The sequence below is a fragment of the Chanodichthys erythropterus genome, chromosome 2 (assembly GCF_024489055.1).
Source record: "Chanodichthys erythropterus isolate Z2021 chromosome 2, ASM2448905v1, whole genome shotgun sequence".
Taxonomy (NCBI): domain Eukaryota; kingdom Metazoa; phylum Chordata; class Actinopteri; order Cypriniformes; family Xenocyprididae; genus Chanodichthys; species Chanodichthys erythropterus.
Window position 1 is genome coordinate 2,390,163 of NC_090222.1, and position 17,069 is coordinate 2,407,231.

Here is a 17,069-nt window from a genome sequence, read left to right on the forward strand (position 1 = left end):
ATGGGAAACACACGGTGGTGTGTCCTGTCTTATCGAGACCCTCGAGGTGGTCATTAGATATTGATCGGTGGTTAACATCAGAGCTGTATCGTCCAGCACTGCCCAAAGTTAACAGCAGGTTACAACCTAACCATTCTATTATTTACTGTGCCTTTGTTTTAATCATGGTGCATGTCCTATCTTTTGTTTTTCTCTTTCTCCTCATTTATACTCTTTCTCTCTCACCCACTCGGATACCCCAACATCTATGTGTAGTCTAACATCGCCCAATATATGCATGCCTACCACTACCCCAATATACATATGCCTATACCCTATTATCCACCAATACACACATGCATTCAATGAGATCACTCCGGTGCACACACACCTACCCCGACATCAGTGCTTCTCTTAGAGAGCTTGTCATTTTCTGCTGCTTGGATCATAGCACTTTGTCTGTCATCTTATTTTCTTGTTGCTATAGTAACCACTGTACAGTAAAATACCTAATACAGAGAACACACAGCTGTTCAAATAACCTTATTGAAGACTAAATTTGTGCTGTCAGAGGCGGTGCTGACATTTAAAAAATAAGAGGGAATAGGTTATAAGATGGAAAAGACAGAGATGCTGGCACTGGAAATTAAATTATATAGCAATCAAAATAAGTTTGATCATAAGTATAGTGAATTATTTAGAAAGCAAATTAAATGTTCTTAACTGCTGTAATGGTAGCTGAAATTAATGTTTGTTCGTTTTTTCGTTATCGTTTATGTCGTTCTTAAAAATAATTGGCCAAAGTACTTGCATTTCAGAGGAGTCAAGTCTTAGCCCTCCCAGACGTTTTTGGGAGTAATGTAATATGCAAATTTAAGCTAATCAGGGAGGTGAAGGATATTTATTCTACAAGCCTGGAGATGTGAGTTGATCCTCAGCAGCAACTTAACTGTTGCTATATTATGTCACAAATCAACAAATGGGACACTAAAATGTAGACTCTATATTGACATTATTTTCAATAACCATAGAAAGTTTTTCAATTCCCACGGGAGACCTGGGGAATGACTTGAGTATTTGAGCGGAGAAACGAGATACCAATTGAAGTCTTGCCAAAGCAGTTCTTGTCTTATCAGTGACTACATAAAATACACTGAGCATTACTGACTGAATATTTTACTGACAGATCAAATAGAGCACATCGGATTATTTACAATCCAGCCTGTCAAAGTGACGGGTAATTATTATTTGTAGTGCAACCTCTGGTCGAGATGCTCACATGAACAGAGTTATGTTTTGATAGCGGCGTCGTGTTTATGCTTTTCAGGAAAAAATCAATCCACACATGGCTGTTGTCAGAAGTTGTTAATTGTTTTTTCATATTAAATTTGGGTTGAAAAAAAAAAATAACATTGAATATAATCACACAATTCAGTTTAATGTTTTTTTTTTTGCACATTTAGAAAGTGAGCTGCTGTTACCATTGAACTTCTGTGTTTATACACTTTAATTAGCACCTTAGTGAGAGTGCATGCAGTGACTTATCCATGTAAAGGGTACGTGGGGTTGTTTACATTGGCCATTGGATCATTTAACTTTTTTTTCTTTTTCCGTGAAAATGCATTTGAAAGAATGCCTCTTTACACATGGCATAAAGTCTGGTACATTCTGTTGTAGGACACTTTGTTAAAGGCATAGTTCTGTAGTGAACAGCACATTCTAGGGCCCAGTTTATGGCCGGGCCCCTCTCTGTCCATAACAGTGGACAAAGGTTTACTACATTTTGATTGGATCTTGGTGGACTAACACAAACAAACTGTCCAACGCCATCAGATAAAGATGTAAGGACAACATCCAGACCTCTCTTAGAGGGTAAGAAGACGACCTCTTGTACCAAGCCTGGGAAGAACAAAGCTTCTTATTGGTCCACAGGCAGTTTCTGCCCTTCACCCATCTAGACACTACTTCCTAAGGTTGGCCAGAGACCCGCCATAAAAATTCCTCTGGACCTTAGCAGCAATTGGTGAAACAAAGAGAGATCACAAAGATCCATCCAAATCCATTCAAAACTATGTTTGAAAACCTTATAACTGATGCAAACTACACATCCATTTCACACTTATTCACAGAAATAAGTATTCTCAGTGACAGCTATTTGTAGTGCAACATCTGATACAAATGCAGCTGTTAATGTACAATTGACCTTTCGCCGGGAGTTTGATTGACAAGCGATCTAACCAATCAAAACGCTGCATCCGCCATTTTGTCCGACAAAGCAGCCAGTAGTTAAAAGATTAACCTCGGTGGAGTTTAACTTGAAAAATGGTGTGTATTGATGTCTTTCCGCATTTGAAACAACATTCATTCTCATGTTCATGGACTAATAGGAAGAGATGGTCGGTTTTTACGAGCGGTTGAGCTGAGGATCTACAGCAATCTGTCACGACCATGGTCACGACACATTAAAGAGCCACAAAACGGTTTTTATTGTTTGAATTTCTTTAATAACTACACGGTTTGAAAGCTGGGACTTTGTTTAATATCATAAGTAACCTGCTCTGTCTTGTCTGTCGATGTGTGGTCATTATCCTCTTTGTTTCGCGATGTATTTTTCACTGCGTGTGGAGTGACAGCGCCACGGCTTGTCGGACAAAGCAACAGTAACTAAGGGGGCGGGGCTCGGCGAAAGGCTAAATGAATGACAGTTCAATCTTTTCCCATCATGTTTAGTCTCTATTTGTTTAGAATATTGCCAAAGGTATTCTGGTGGTGGTTTGGAAAGTGAGAAATGCATTGGTAAACTTTAAAGACACTGTAAAGACTTCCAACTTTGTTCTTTATGCAAATGAGTTCCACAGGGGAGAGAAGGGTGGGCCACACTGTGTGTGTCCCCTCTGATGCCAGCAGCCAATCACAGCACTCGAATGGAGAAGCGCCAAAATGCAATCTCCTCCTCATCGGAAAGGGATAAAGGTACCCTTTCTACCGACACTCCTTGTTCTGAGTCTGCCCTTCAAACAGGGAAAGACATAACAGATATTGTTCTGAGTCCCGGCTTGCGAAGCTGAGACACAACAGATACACCGTTTTGAGTCTGTCCTGCACGGGGACAGATATTAACAGATATTGTGGAGTCTCCCATCGGGTGAGACACAACAGATACACGGTTCTGGGTCTCAACTCTGTAAGGAGTGAGACATTAACAGACATTGTTCTGAGTCCCAGCTTGCGAAGCTGAGACACAACAGATACATCGTTCTGAGTCTGCCCTGCGAAGGGTGAAGACATAAATGATATACCGTTCTGAGCCTCTGGTCCATCCAGAGAGACAACAACAGATCCCGTGATCTGAGCCTACAGCTTGTGAGGCAGCAACAGAGATGACCACGTTCTGAGCCTCTAGCTTGTTAGGAAAGAGACATCATCAAACACTGCGTTCAGAGTTTCCGTCCAGCGAGCCAGTAACAACATCTGCAACAAGGTTAAGCTCAGGAGAGCAAACCTTCAATCCAAGGTACCTTCGTCTGCGTGTTCCAGATTAAGAACCTTCTGCACCCACGCCAGGGCCTCATCTGCGTGTTCCAGATTTTAGGACCTTTTGGTGCTCCAGGAGATCAGCATCCCACAGAGCTTCGTGTTCAAGACAGGGGGGAGTGGTTATCTGATGTACTCATAACCACACCTTAAGAGACGTGTGATCCAAAATCACAACATCAGCGGTGACGTGAGTACCAAACCCTATTTTACTTTGCGTCCTTGGATGGACAAAGTAAAAATCACTACAGATCACTTAAAAATTAAAATTATCCCATGATTTACTCAACCTCAATCTTCTTTCAGATGAACACAATCGGCATTATAATAAAACATATTCTGGCTCTTCCAAGCTTTATAATGGGAGTGAATGGGGGGCGAGATGTAGAAGTCCAAAAAAGGACATCCATCCATCATAAAAGTAATCCATATGACTCCAAGGGGTTAATAAAGGCCTTCTTAAGTGAAGCAATGGGTTTGTGTAAGAAAAATATCCATATTTCTAACTTTATAAATTACAATAACGGACTTCCAGGAACGTCCGTATGTGAGTCTAGTTCCGGCGAAAGAGTGACCTCTGACCTGATGCATGACATACTGACAAACACGAAAGTATAGAGGATAGAGCAAAACAAAACACCGGCGTATGACCATTGCCGGAAGCCAGATATTTTAGTTTTTTATATTTTATTTTAGTTTATAAAGTTTTAAATATGGATAATTTCTTACAAAAATGCATCGCTCCGCTTCACAAGGTCTTTATTAACCCCCTGGAGTCGTATGGATTACTTTTGCAGTGGATAGATGCACTTTTTGGGCTACCATTCACTACCATTATACAGCTTGAAAGAGCTAGTATATTTTTATTTTAATATAACTCAAAGTGTGTTCGTCTGAAAGAAGAAAGTCATATACATCTAGGATGGCTTGAGGGGAGTAAATCATGGGATCATTTTAATTTTTGGGTGAACTATCCCTTTAAGGGAATTTTTTGAATTTCTCAAGAGAGCCGACTGCAATTTTCATGGCTGCAGAAGAAGAGAATTGCACTGCTGAGACTGATGACAAAAAATAAGAAATGCATTCATGTGAATCTTTTATTTATTTCTTTTATTTTTTAGAATTTACATTTAGTGAATTATTATTATTATTTTTTTTTTTTTAAAGTCAAGTATAGTACAAAGATACTACACAAGTAGCTTTAGTTTTCTTGTACTATTTGTAGGAATTATTGAATTTAGGAAATCCAATAGATATGCAAAATTACGTAATGACAAAGCAAGGGGGAGTAGGGGAAAGGGGCACAATAAAAACCAAGACTAAACAACCCAATGAGGTGACACAACTCTTGAGTGGCACAGATTTACCAATCTGGTTTCAGTATGTCTCTTGAGCTTTGTGCCTAGTGTGATACTGGTGCTCCAATAACACCTGCACCTTCCCCAGAGCATTAATACACTTTACCTGCACTCAAAACAACAAAATACCACCAATACCAGCCTCAGAGCGACTCTGTAGGTGGACATATCTCCTGTACGCTTGCAGAGTAAACAGCTCCGTTGATTATGATGGGAGCACAGATTCTAGTTCTACAAATTGGAGAGATCTAGATTTGTCATGGCACACCAGTTGTTGCAGTGTAGACGTGGTATAAACTATTTACTGCAGCACCAAAGATCTTCCCACTGAGAGCTTGAAGAACAGTCTACCCAGACATAAGGAGATGTGCATTTGGGTTACGCTCATACTCGCACACACTGAGACACCATCGACAATCAAACACACATAGGAAAAACTTTGTAAAAAAATAAACACATGCATACTCTCACACAATCATTGAAACTAAACATGAGCACACATTTTGTTGCAGAAATTAATTGAAATTTTTTTCAGTCAAGTTGCTTTGTTTTTTCTTTTCTTTTTTTTCAGCTGTTCAGTTTTGATGCCTCAGAATGTTTTCTTTTTCATGATACTCAATTTGACACTGCCTAAGTAGCTGATGCTGTGGAAACGCTGAACACGATTACCAGAAGTCCATATAAAATCCTGACAATTCATTGGCAGGATGAGTCAATAGAGGCTGGCCCATTGGAGGTGTAAATAAGCATTTTTGCAATTTTCATGCTTTGAGTGCCTATTCTCACATTCGTCTACCTGACTTATTTCAGGGGATTTCTGTCCTCTTGTGAGCAACATAAGTGTATATTCTTTAGTGATGTTTTATACTTGTGCTTATTCTTGCCTAATACTGAGTGATTTCTTGCACAATACTCTGAACAGTGCCCATCATGGCTTTGATCTTTTAGAGTATGCTCCACCATATCGTCCTTTCATCTCACACTCAGATAGACATTTACGCTGCATAGAATACAAGGACCACACTGAGACAGTCTGGCAAACTTCTGTAGCAAAGGGTTGCTTGTGTTTTTGGGTCTGAGGTGCTTTCTGAAGCCCGGAGGTGTTTTAACATCCCCTGACATTTGTGCTTATAACATTTTCATGGCTAAAGTCTGATTACACTGTATTCAGCAGAAACTCTGCTACAATAATTTGTGAGCAGCATGCATGTAAAAGTTTGTATTTTTGAGAAAAGGATGTTTATATGCGTGGTTAGTGAAATAACAACAACATACATTTTAAGTCACTGAAATAAGGCCATAAGTCACTTTTTGTGTTAGAAAGGCTGTATGCGAGGTAGTGATAATGGCCATGAATATTGATGTGTTTCACACCTGGGAAGACAAAAACCGTCCCCTAATGGGCCTATCAAGGTGAATGTGACTGTGAGAGAAACAGAATAATGTAAGGAGTTTAACACTAGAAGTCCCAGAGATTTGTAACCCTCCTTTAGCCAAGTGGATGCTAACTGGCTAGTCTTTTGGCTATCATTAGCATCAATTCATGTGTAAATATGGTCATTACCTGAGCAATCTGCAGGGGGGTTGGGGGTGTGTGTGTGAATGGTTGCTGGTGGCTTGTTTGTATGTGTGGTGGTGGGAGGGCTGCTAAAAGCAGAGAACTTGATTGACCATGGGCTGGTTTCAGAAAGGAGGTTAAGTGAAAACTCTGAGTATGTTAACCCTGAAATGAGGGAGTGCAAGTGATGTTTAAAAAGTTAACTCACTCATTCACACTGCAACCATGCTTTTCATACTAAGTATTTTTTTTTATCCTATTTCAAGTAAATTAAAAAAAAAAAAAAATCTTAAATCAAGATGGATTTTCTATATGAGAAAATTATATATGATATTTAGTCTTGTTTCCTGGGGGGATCTAAATTAAGTGCATTTTACTTAAGTAAAATTATCAATATCTGCCAGTGTGGTAATAAAAATAATCTTAATGCAAACGGAAAGTGTTGGAGTGTCTACCCAGATGAAAAAAAGTGCAGTAAAATACACTTTATTTTAGTACACTTTTACACTTCCATAATGTCCAGTGCTCTATTTCCATGCACTTATTTTGTACTTAATATACTAAAAGCTCTTCTTTAGTACTTCTTAAGATAATCTTAAGAACATCTAAGTGTACTCAACTGTGCTATTTTGAGACACCATGAATTTGAACTAAAATGTGCTTTTAACATACTATCTCTGTATAGAAAAATGTATTTAGTTAACACTTGTAGTACACTTGAACCCATCTTTCAAACACTTTTAAAAATGGACTTATGATGTATTTCAAATATAAGATTAATATATAATGAATATATACAAAATGTATTTATAATATATTGCCAGGCAGTGCCAGGATTGTGAGAGATTTCTGGAATGTACTCACTCACTTTTTAATATTATTTGTAAATATGTGTACAAATGGTTGGTTTCTTTATTTTATTTTGTACTATTTTTATCAATAGATCTCAGCAACAAAGGGAAAAAAAACAAATCATGTGTGTTGATTTCTCCCTAAGATGGCAAAGTGAAACACAAGTTTCCTTGAAGTGGCTCAGCATGGCCCCACATTGTTTACATAACAAAAGCAACTGTTCACAGCTGATTAAGGATATTAGCCTAAAGCCTTCCAGCCCATCGGCTGTCCTGCGGGTTTTATAGGTAGAAAAGCCAAATGGCTGCTCTCTGGGACTTCTAGTGTTAAAAGAATGGATGTGTTGATTGTTTGTGTTTTATTTATAGCTCAACATAAACAAAAATGTACGTAATGAAGGTCTAAGGCACATTATTGGGCACATTGATCTAAAGACCGATTTGAACAGTCACACACCTTTGTGCCATTTCTGGAAACACATCCTGTTCATCTGTAGAAATAAGTGAAACATTCCAAAGCATTTCAGAGGTGTTTGCTTTTCCTTTTGCCGTGCGCTGGAGAAAACACCACCAGAATACATTTTGAAATGTTCTAAACAAACAGTCCAAACAAGAATGCATTAAAAAATGCATTAATTAATTTGTACATTAACAGCTGAATTGTTGCACTACAAATAGCTGTCACTGAGAATATTTATTTCTCTGAATAAGTATGAAATGGATGTGTGTAGTTTACACCAGTTTTAAGGTTTTCAAACATATTTATGAATGCATTGGATGGATCATTGTTTTGTTCCAGTCACTGCTCTTGCATCCAAAATGTCCTGAAGAATTTCTATGGCATTCAGCTTAAAATTTTGGGATTCGTCTCAAGTTGGGTGCAGGGCGGAAACTGTGGACTAATGATAAGTCCTGTCCTTCCCACGCTTGGGGTGTCTGTCTCTTGACCTATCATCCTTATCTGATCATGTTGGACATTTATTTGTGCTAGTCCACCAAGATCCAATCAATATGTAAAGGCCCGTTCACGCCAAGGACGATAACTATCATGATAACAATAAAGATACAGTTCTAAAAATCATTCTAATTATAAAAGAATAGCAGAGTTCACACCACAGCTATACCATTATAGAGAAATAAAATCATTGGGATCACTTTCAGAATTATTTTTTTTCCAGCTATTGAAAGATAAAACACTGACAGCCAATCAGAATCCATTTTAATTTAAGGGCACATGCTTTTAAAATGTTTAAAAGTTAATCACCAAGGTCCACTTTTCCACAAGTCAATCCTTTTCAAGGATACTTTAAAGAAAATCGATATATGGAAAAGAATCGGTCATACCCTCGGAATAAATGGTGAGAAATATAACTGAAGATGAGATCATTATGCCAGACTAGCAAACAGTGTAACATAAAATTACCTCAGATGTCCAGCGCTAGTTTCAACAACATTGTCTTATTTCCTTTTAAGTTGCAGTGAAAAAGACTAGGTTTTCTTTTTATTTCACTATGTCAGCTAAAATCACTGTTAGATTAGACCGATTACGCCTGTTTCACACTGCAAGCGTGAGCGGCGCATGAGCGAAACTACATCGTCACTGCAGCGACACAAGTATTCGCACTGGAAGCGTTTGTACAGCATCACAGCAGCAGCTCGAAGCTACATATAAAGTGAGCATGTCTTTACAAAGACGGCTATAAATTTGTTTTTATTAGTTGGTCATTAATAAACTTAATAGTCTTGAAAGTTTGTTAACGTGTACAACATTTGCATATAAATTAATTAATATAAATAAATAAAAGCCTTTTGTCATCCATTGCTGCACACGAATGAGGTAAGCTTTGTGTTTTACATCATATGCCGCGTGAACATGTTTACAAAACGCAAACTTGACAAAAAAGCCAGCAAACTCGGGTTTGATTTGTTGTGTAATTACTAAAATAATGTTTATATATCACATTTTCTGGCTAGTTTACTTTAGTTTTTTTATAATACACTATACTTTAACCCAAACTGAATAATTAAAAACAAGTCTAAATGGGTAAATCTTCCATAATTATTTTTGATTCTTAATTTTAATTCATTAAGTTGGTTAACAAGCACGCCGAAAAAAAAAAAAAATATATATATATATATGCGCTGCTCACGCACTGCTTATGCTTGCAGTGTGAAACCGGCGTTACATTAGCTACATTCACTCGAAACGGCATGCTAATGACATTGCTGGTTTAAGCCGGGGAAATGCAACAAGAACAACAAAATCGTGTTCAATGACAAGATGTTCACACTTAGAATAAACAGACAGTTATCGTTCGTTGGGGTGGACACAAATATTAGCGTTATAGTTATCTTTCTTGGTGTGAACAGTGAACAAACCTTTCTCCACTATTGCAGTCAAAGAGGTTCCCCACCATAAAATGGTATGTGCTGTTTCCTACAAAACAGAGAATATTTGTTTTACAATGTAACTGACTTCATTTAAAAGAATAGACACTTCAAGCTTTCTAAAGATATATCTCTCATGTCTGTGTGGCAAGTATTCGCTGAGTTTTGGTTCATTTTTGTGACATGTTTCAGAAAGAAGTTCACAGAGACTGAGACGGCAGAAAGCACACTGTTTGTTTTCATTATTATAAATAATAATAATACCTTGTTATAACTTTTTCATCAATAATTCATAAAAATAATAATCATCAAATAATAATTCTGGACTGACTAAATGAATAAAATGACTAAAAGACTAAATTGGATGATTGGAAGAACAGCAGTGGAGCAGAAGAGTCTCTCATTCCAGTAAAGTTGATGCACACAGTCTGCCATGACTAAGTCATATGTTGTTATTGCACGCCTAGAAGCCATCACAACCAGCAAAACAACCCTCCACTCTCCCCTCTACCACCCACTCCAAGTGATGACAGTTGCCATGGAAACTGTGGGAGGAGGGCAAGTGTTTTAGCAGAAATGGTGTGTTTGTGTGCACAGGTCTGAAGCAGGTGAATATTTGCTGCTTAGCATAACGACAGACCGGCAGCCTGCTCGCAACAGAGGCATTTTCACAGGAGGTGCGGTAATTAAGACACAAGGCCTGTCGTCAGGCTAGACCTGGTAACGAGGAGCTGTCTGCCCGCCCGCACAAATTCACTGTAAACATTCTTCCCACAATCCCCAATAAAGCCAGTCACCCTCTCCCATATGCACGCTGTTTCAGAGATATCGGGGCAGCACATCTAAACCATGCTTGTTTATTCCAAATAACTTTGCATTGTTTGTATTTTTTTATTTTGCTTTTGTAAAATTCAAATATACTTGTCATGTTTTACATGTAGTAATTTATTTTTACTTGTAGTAAGATATAATTATAAACTTTGCATGTACATTGCAATTTAATCAATAAACAAAATAAAATAAAATGACGTCAATGCAAGTTGCATGCTGATTGTCACAAAAACAGCACATAACCCAAAACCATCCAAAACCAGATGGTGAGACGGCATATTTTAGTAAAGCTTTTAAGTGGCATTGCATCGTGAATAAAACACCTTAATTTGGCAGTGTAAAGATGAGTGCTAGAAGAGTGTTTAAATTATTATTAACCATATTTGTGCCACCTGCCATAGTCCTCTGTCTTCGCAAGTCAGACTGATGATTACAAAGCTGTTATTTTTGTTTCTTATAATTTTAGTTTAGTTTATTTTTCAAGCTCTGCTTATAGTTTACTTGTATTAATTCATTTTCAATTGATTGGTTTTTAGTTGACGGAAATGTTGTTTTTTTTTGTTTGTTTGTTTGTTTTTTGCCAGTACAGTACCAGTAGTCATTTTAGTTTTAGTGTACAATTAAAAGACTGCTTTGTACCATACGCATTAGTTTAATCTCTATGCCAAAAAGGTTGACAGTGGAAAGATACCATCATAGGAGATTGACATTATCATACACTAGGGGTTTGACGTGCTGCAGAAAACAAAGTCGGCGTCTATGAAGTAAAATAAGTAGGGTTTTTTTTTTTTTTTTTTTTTTTTTTTACCCTCCTGGCTTTGTATTGTAATTAAAATGAGCACTTTAGCTCTGCTACCTGTTTGCCAGCGCTTCCATTTAGATTAGCGGCGGTCTAATTAACGGCAGACGTGCATTTTCCGTTCCAAAGCCAGTCTCTAATGGCTGGGCAGATTGATTTAAATGCAAACGAGAGAGGATTTAATGAACTGCTTTTACTGAAAGTGTTTAATAGGAATTTCAACACTCACAGACAGGTTGGTAAACAGCTCTCAGACCATTAATTATGCATTGTTGTCTATTTCTTTTCTAAAATGTTGGTTAATGGTGTCAAAATAATCATATTTTGTGCCTTGAATGATTACGATTGTGAAGATGGCTGACATCGGTGGGGAATCTTCTTGTAGATTTGTATAATTTAGTTGTCACAGAACCATAACTGGCTCATCATGTGGGCGGCACATGTATGGGTAGTCATTAAAGTTTTTGTGTGTTTGGCTAATTCATTTAAAGTCTCACACAAGCACAAGAGAGCTAGATGAATAGTCTAAATGTTCCTTTTTTTTTTTCTCTCTCTCTCTCTTTGTAATGAATGGTTTCCCAAACCTCAGATTACATACACGACCAGACAATGTCACCAGCATCTCCTTCAGAATTGTTGTTCAAATGCCTCCACTTGTCCTAACATCCCACTCCACCATCACAACAATGAGAAAACTCCAAGGATGCCGTCACAAAGCATAATATGATTGTCATTCCTGGAGTATTGTGAATACAGATGTTCATACACTGTGAGCTTATTGAACCAAATTCTGTAACCAAAGTAGCTACCTGAAATTGTTACGACCAAATTTTAAGAGTGCTCGATTCATACAACATATATCAACCAAATGCAGTTGACAACAATGTGACAACATCATACCTGTGAATTATTATTATACAAACTGTTTGTATAATTTAGTTGAGATGTAAATCGGATGTTTCATCACTATACAATCTTACAGTCTTTTCTGTTCTCTAAAATGTACACATCTAGTATCCTCATTAGTTACATACACAACATTAAAAATAAATAAATAAATAAATAAAAATGTTAAGAAGGACAGTCGCAGGTAATCACACGTACTCAGTCGATCTTTCTCACTCGCTGTCTGTTTAGACTTGTTTAGTGCAAATCTACAGAGCCTTTGTACAAATCACAGTGGTACACAGTTTTCGGTAAAAAGAGCCATTTGGTACAAAAAAAAATACATTCTTCATTCTTGTTGTCATTAACTTATTTAACATTCATTACACAAGCTAGTGTAAAACAAGAAGGGGCATAGAAAAAAAAAAAAAAAAAAAAAACTGAACATCACCGTCACCGCAGTTGCTTGCAATCTGTGGTTATAATATATATATCTCTAAAGACATATTTTAGACACTATGGCCCGGTTTCACAGACAGGGCTTAGATTAAGCCAGGATTAGGTCTTAGTTCAATTAGGACATTTAAATAACTTTTATAAACGTGCCTTAAAAAAAAAAAAAAAAAAAAAAAAAAAACATTATGTTGTGAATCTTGAGACAAAACAGTGGCACTGATATATTTTAAAGGATTAGTTCACTTTCAAATAAACTTTTCCTGATAATTTACAAGATAAACAAACGATAAACAAATGATCACCTTCCAAGTGGTTCAGCCAAAACTGCACTTTCGTATTCTTCAAAACGCTTACGCTGTATGTCCTATGCCTTCCCTATTCTACTTAACTGGTGCTGCGTTTGTTCTGTAAGTAGAATAGGGAAGGTGTAGGACATACAGCGTAAGCTTTTTGAAACATACGAAAATGCGGTTTTGGCGGAACCACTTGCAAGGCGATCATTTGTGTTTATAAAGCATATGCATTTACGTTTTTTTCCAAAAATGAGCAATGGTTTCTCTAGATAAGACTCTTATTCCTTGTCTGGTATCATTTAAAGCCCTTTGAAGCTGCACTGAAAATGTAATTTTGACCGTCTGGAGTCCATTGAAGTCCACTTTAAGGAGAATAATCCTGGAATGTTTTCATCAAAAACCTTAATTTCTTTTCAACTGAAGAAAGAAAGACATGAACATCTTGGATGACATGGGGGTGAGTAAATTATCAGGAAATTTTTATTTGAAAGTGAACTAATCCTTTAAGATATGTCAGTGTAAGATGCTTTCAATTAAAACAGCTCAAACATGCATTTAAGTCTGGGACTAGCTCAAGCTTTGTCTGTGAAACTGGGGGTATATGTCCAGTTATTTTGTCTTTTTGCTGAGAAACTAAAGGTCAAAACAGGACAAACCCTTGTGTTTGCTGAGCAATGCACAGACTGACAGCCTGTCTGGAATGCTGTGAACACAGGCAAGTGGAGTAATTAACTGGAAATGTTTCAGTGCTGTTATATGAAATATCATCATCTGTCTGTCAGTCTGTCAAAAGCTGAAAAGCTGTGTTTTGGACCTAATGGAGTAAAAGCAAAAAGAGTTTACCCTAAATACTTAAATGTGACCTACTACAAGATGTAAAGTAAGTCTCTGGTGTCTCCAGAATGTGTCTGTGAAGTTCAAAATACTCCAAAGATCATGTATTATAGCATGTTAACATTGCCACTTTTTGGGAGTGAGCAAAAAACACACATTTTTGTGTGTGTCCCTTTAATTGCAAATGAGCTGCTGCTCCTGGCCCCCTTTCCAGAAGAGGTCGGAGCTTCAAGAGCTCATGCTTCAGCATACCAACAACAACAAAACAGGACAATCTCACGCACAGAAAATGTCAGAAAGGGTGTTCATGTGCTATTTTTTTTCTATGAAACGTTTGTTTATGATAATTCCGATAGCTTGTGAGGGCAGCATCAGTTCTGGATATTAAAGGATAGTAGGCCAAATTTGAAGACAGAAAAAATGAATCCATATGACTCAGCAGGGTTCATAAAGGCCTTTTGAAGCAAAGGGATGCATTTTCGGAAGAACAATATCCATATTTAAAACTTTATAAATTCAAATAACGAGCTTCCGGTGGACGACCGTACGCATACTGCGCACATCAATTTGGGCGGTAGAGCAACCTTTGACCTTAGGCGATGACACTGTGACGCAAAACAAAACACTTGTCAAGAATTAGAAGTTTAAAATGAGAAATTTTAAAGAGAAATGTTGGAGGATTTTGATATAAAAGAAGAGGAGCTTGAGTTTGTTGCCCAGCCGTATTTGTTTGAACTGTGAGAGCTAAGCTTACGATACTCCTACATCCTGCGTCATACATCGCGTCAGAGGATTACTCATTTTGACTTGTGCATTCTGTGTGCGGTCTCTCACCAGAAGCTAGTTGTTTGAATATATAAAGTTTTAAATATGTATATTGTTCTTAAAAAACGCATCACTTCGCTTCAAAAGGCCTTAAGTAACCCTCGGGAGTCGTATGGATTCAGTTTTTCATGGATGGATGCATTTTTTCTGACTTCAGAATTTGACCTACCATTCACAACCATTATAAACCTTGGAGGACTAAGGATATGTTTTTAAATATATCTCGGATTGTGTTCGTCTGAAAGAAGATATTCATATACACCTAGGATAGCTTGAGGATGAGTAAATCGTGGAATAATTTTCATTTTTGGGTAAACTATCCCTTATTAAATTTAACCACGATGTCCTCAATGATTCAGATGGCGGGAGCCTATGGAGACTCTTATGTTCACTGGTACACCCCAAAACACATCTGTAATGTCTCTTTGGGGCAGACATTGTACAACTCCAGCTGCTACAGAGACGATACAGAAACGGTGGACTCTGTGCTTCTCACTTAGGGGTGTGTCTATGCTAATAGGGCAGATTGTTACTGGTCATGGGCGGAGCTTCTACAATGGCATAGGGGAGAATCTGAATCAGCTGTAATCACACTGTAATTGTAACGGAGATCACCATTTCAGCACTAAGGGATATTGGCAATTGATTTGATATCAACAGAATTCTCCCCAAACCCTGCAAACCATCAAGAATCTGAGCATCAGATTTGACTTGCTTCTTTTTTTTGAGGATCGCATCAGAGCCATTCCCCCCAAAAACTGTTCATTCCACCTTCCTCATTCCAGATGGTTTTCTGTTTGATTTCTGTCAGACTATGCTGTATGGCTGGAAGATCTCTTGGTGTAATGGTATCTGAACTCTGAAAAACATCATTTCCATTCCTGGTTGCTGGCTGCCTCTTTTTTTTAGTCTCTTTCTCTCTTTTTTTCCTATTCTCTTGTTGTTTAGTTATTTGTAACTTGATGGTTGATTGACTGTACATTGATTGTAGGGACCTTACTTATTTATACAGTCATTATTGGATTTGCCCTGTTTCTTGCTGCATGTACATTGCAGTTTGAATGTAATGCCAATGCGGTTGACCATCCCAAACACTGACTGTGTGAATGTAACTAAATGGTACTTGTAGCAATATCCCATAGTTCAGAACTCTTATGAAGCCCAGTAAAGCATGTCAGATTGCGGTAGTCTGCTGCATCCTTAACAATCTATCTTTCACCAACCCACAAGATGGGGTATTGTATTAGCATTTCTATACAGGAACATGGGTATATCAGAAGGGAGCAGTAATACTAACATGAGGTTGCATCTTTTTTTTTCTGCAAAATTGCATTATATTCTTGAAATGGCACTATATTCTATGATCGTAATACGGCAGTGTGGAGCAATCTTCACACCTCATGACTCCCACAAGGTGACTATGAAAACTCTACAGTGTTTAACAGGCAGAATCAGAGGTTGTAAGTTAAAGGGATTTGGCTATGTGAACGTTGCCTTCCACCCTGTTTACAGCGAGCGTCCGTTGACATGATGTGATGCATCGGCTAGAGCCTCTGGACATGTCAAAGCAACTGTTACAAAAATCACCTCAATAATTAGCCTTTCCTCAATCCATTTGTCCTGTTGTCGGGAGTAGTGCAAGTACGCTAGGAATAGAATGGGACACTCATCTACAGTGAAATTGTATTCACGTTGCCACATGAATCAAAGACTCTTTTATATACAGCTAATTGGCATTCATCCTAATGTCACCAACCTTTTATAAATGTGATTTAGTTCATGTAAACTACTTTTTATTTATTTGACTTGGAACTGGAAATGAATTAATTTAGATTGTTCTTTGTAATGCATCATTTAATCCTGTATAATGAAATAAAATGCTAATGATGGGCATTATTATACACTTTCACAATGTTCACTGGCTGTGCAGCTTTGCTGTAAATAAAAATAACTTAAATTTAAGCCAACCTAAATGAAACCTTAATGCATGTAAATTATACAACATAACTAGTATAATAAGTTTTATAATATAACCATTAAGTGGGTTAAGCAGGTTGCTTTGATAACTTTAGAAAACGATCCATTATTGTTGCAGTATTCTTTGATCACAAAGGCCAGTTAGATACCATTTGATTATGGTTGAATTTGTTATTTATTTGTGCAGATTTGCTATTATTTTAATTCCATACAGTTTTATTATTCCATTTACATTGTTCTAGTTGGCAGGTTCTTTCTTGCCATTATGACTAAATGCACGTAGGATGTCTGGTGAAATTACAAAAGCAGAAAGCTGAAGACCTCAAAAAAGTAGGTTTAATTTCAAGGGGCAAGAAAACTAGAGAATAAACCAAATAAACTATATATTGGGAGGAGGAAAGGACAACCCAGAGGAGAGCTGGAGCAGAGTGATTACAGTACACGCATACTCTGTCCCCGCTTATTGCTTTAGCTTCTTTTGGAACAATTTAAATATTCACT

General features: G+C 37.4%; 1 protein-coding gene across 2 annotated transcripts in view; it reads left to right on the forward strand.

The window, feature by feature from the left end:
* The window catches only part of ascc3 (activating signal cointegrator 1 complex subunit 3), a 260,611-nt gene that overhangs the window by 101,004 nt on the left and 142,538 nt on the right, over nt 1-17,069 (forward strand). The window lies entirely within an intron of this gene.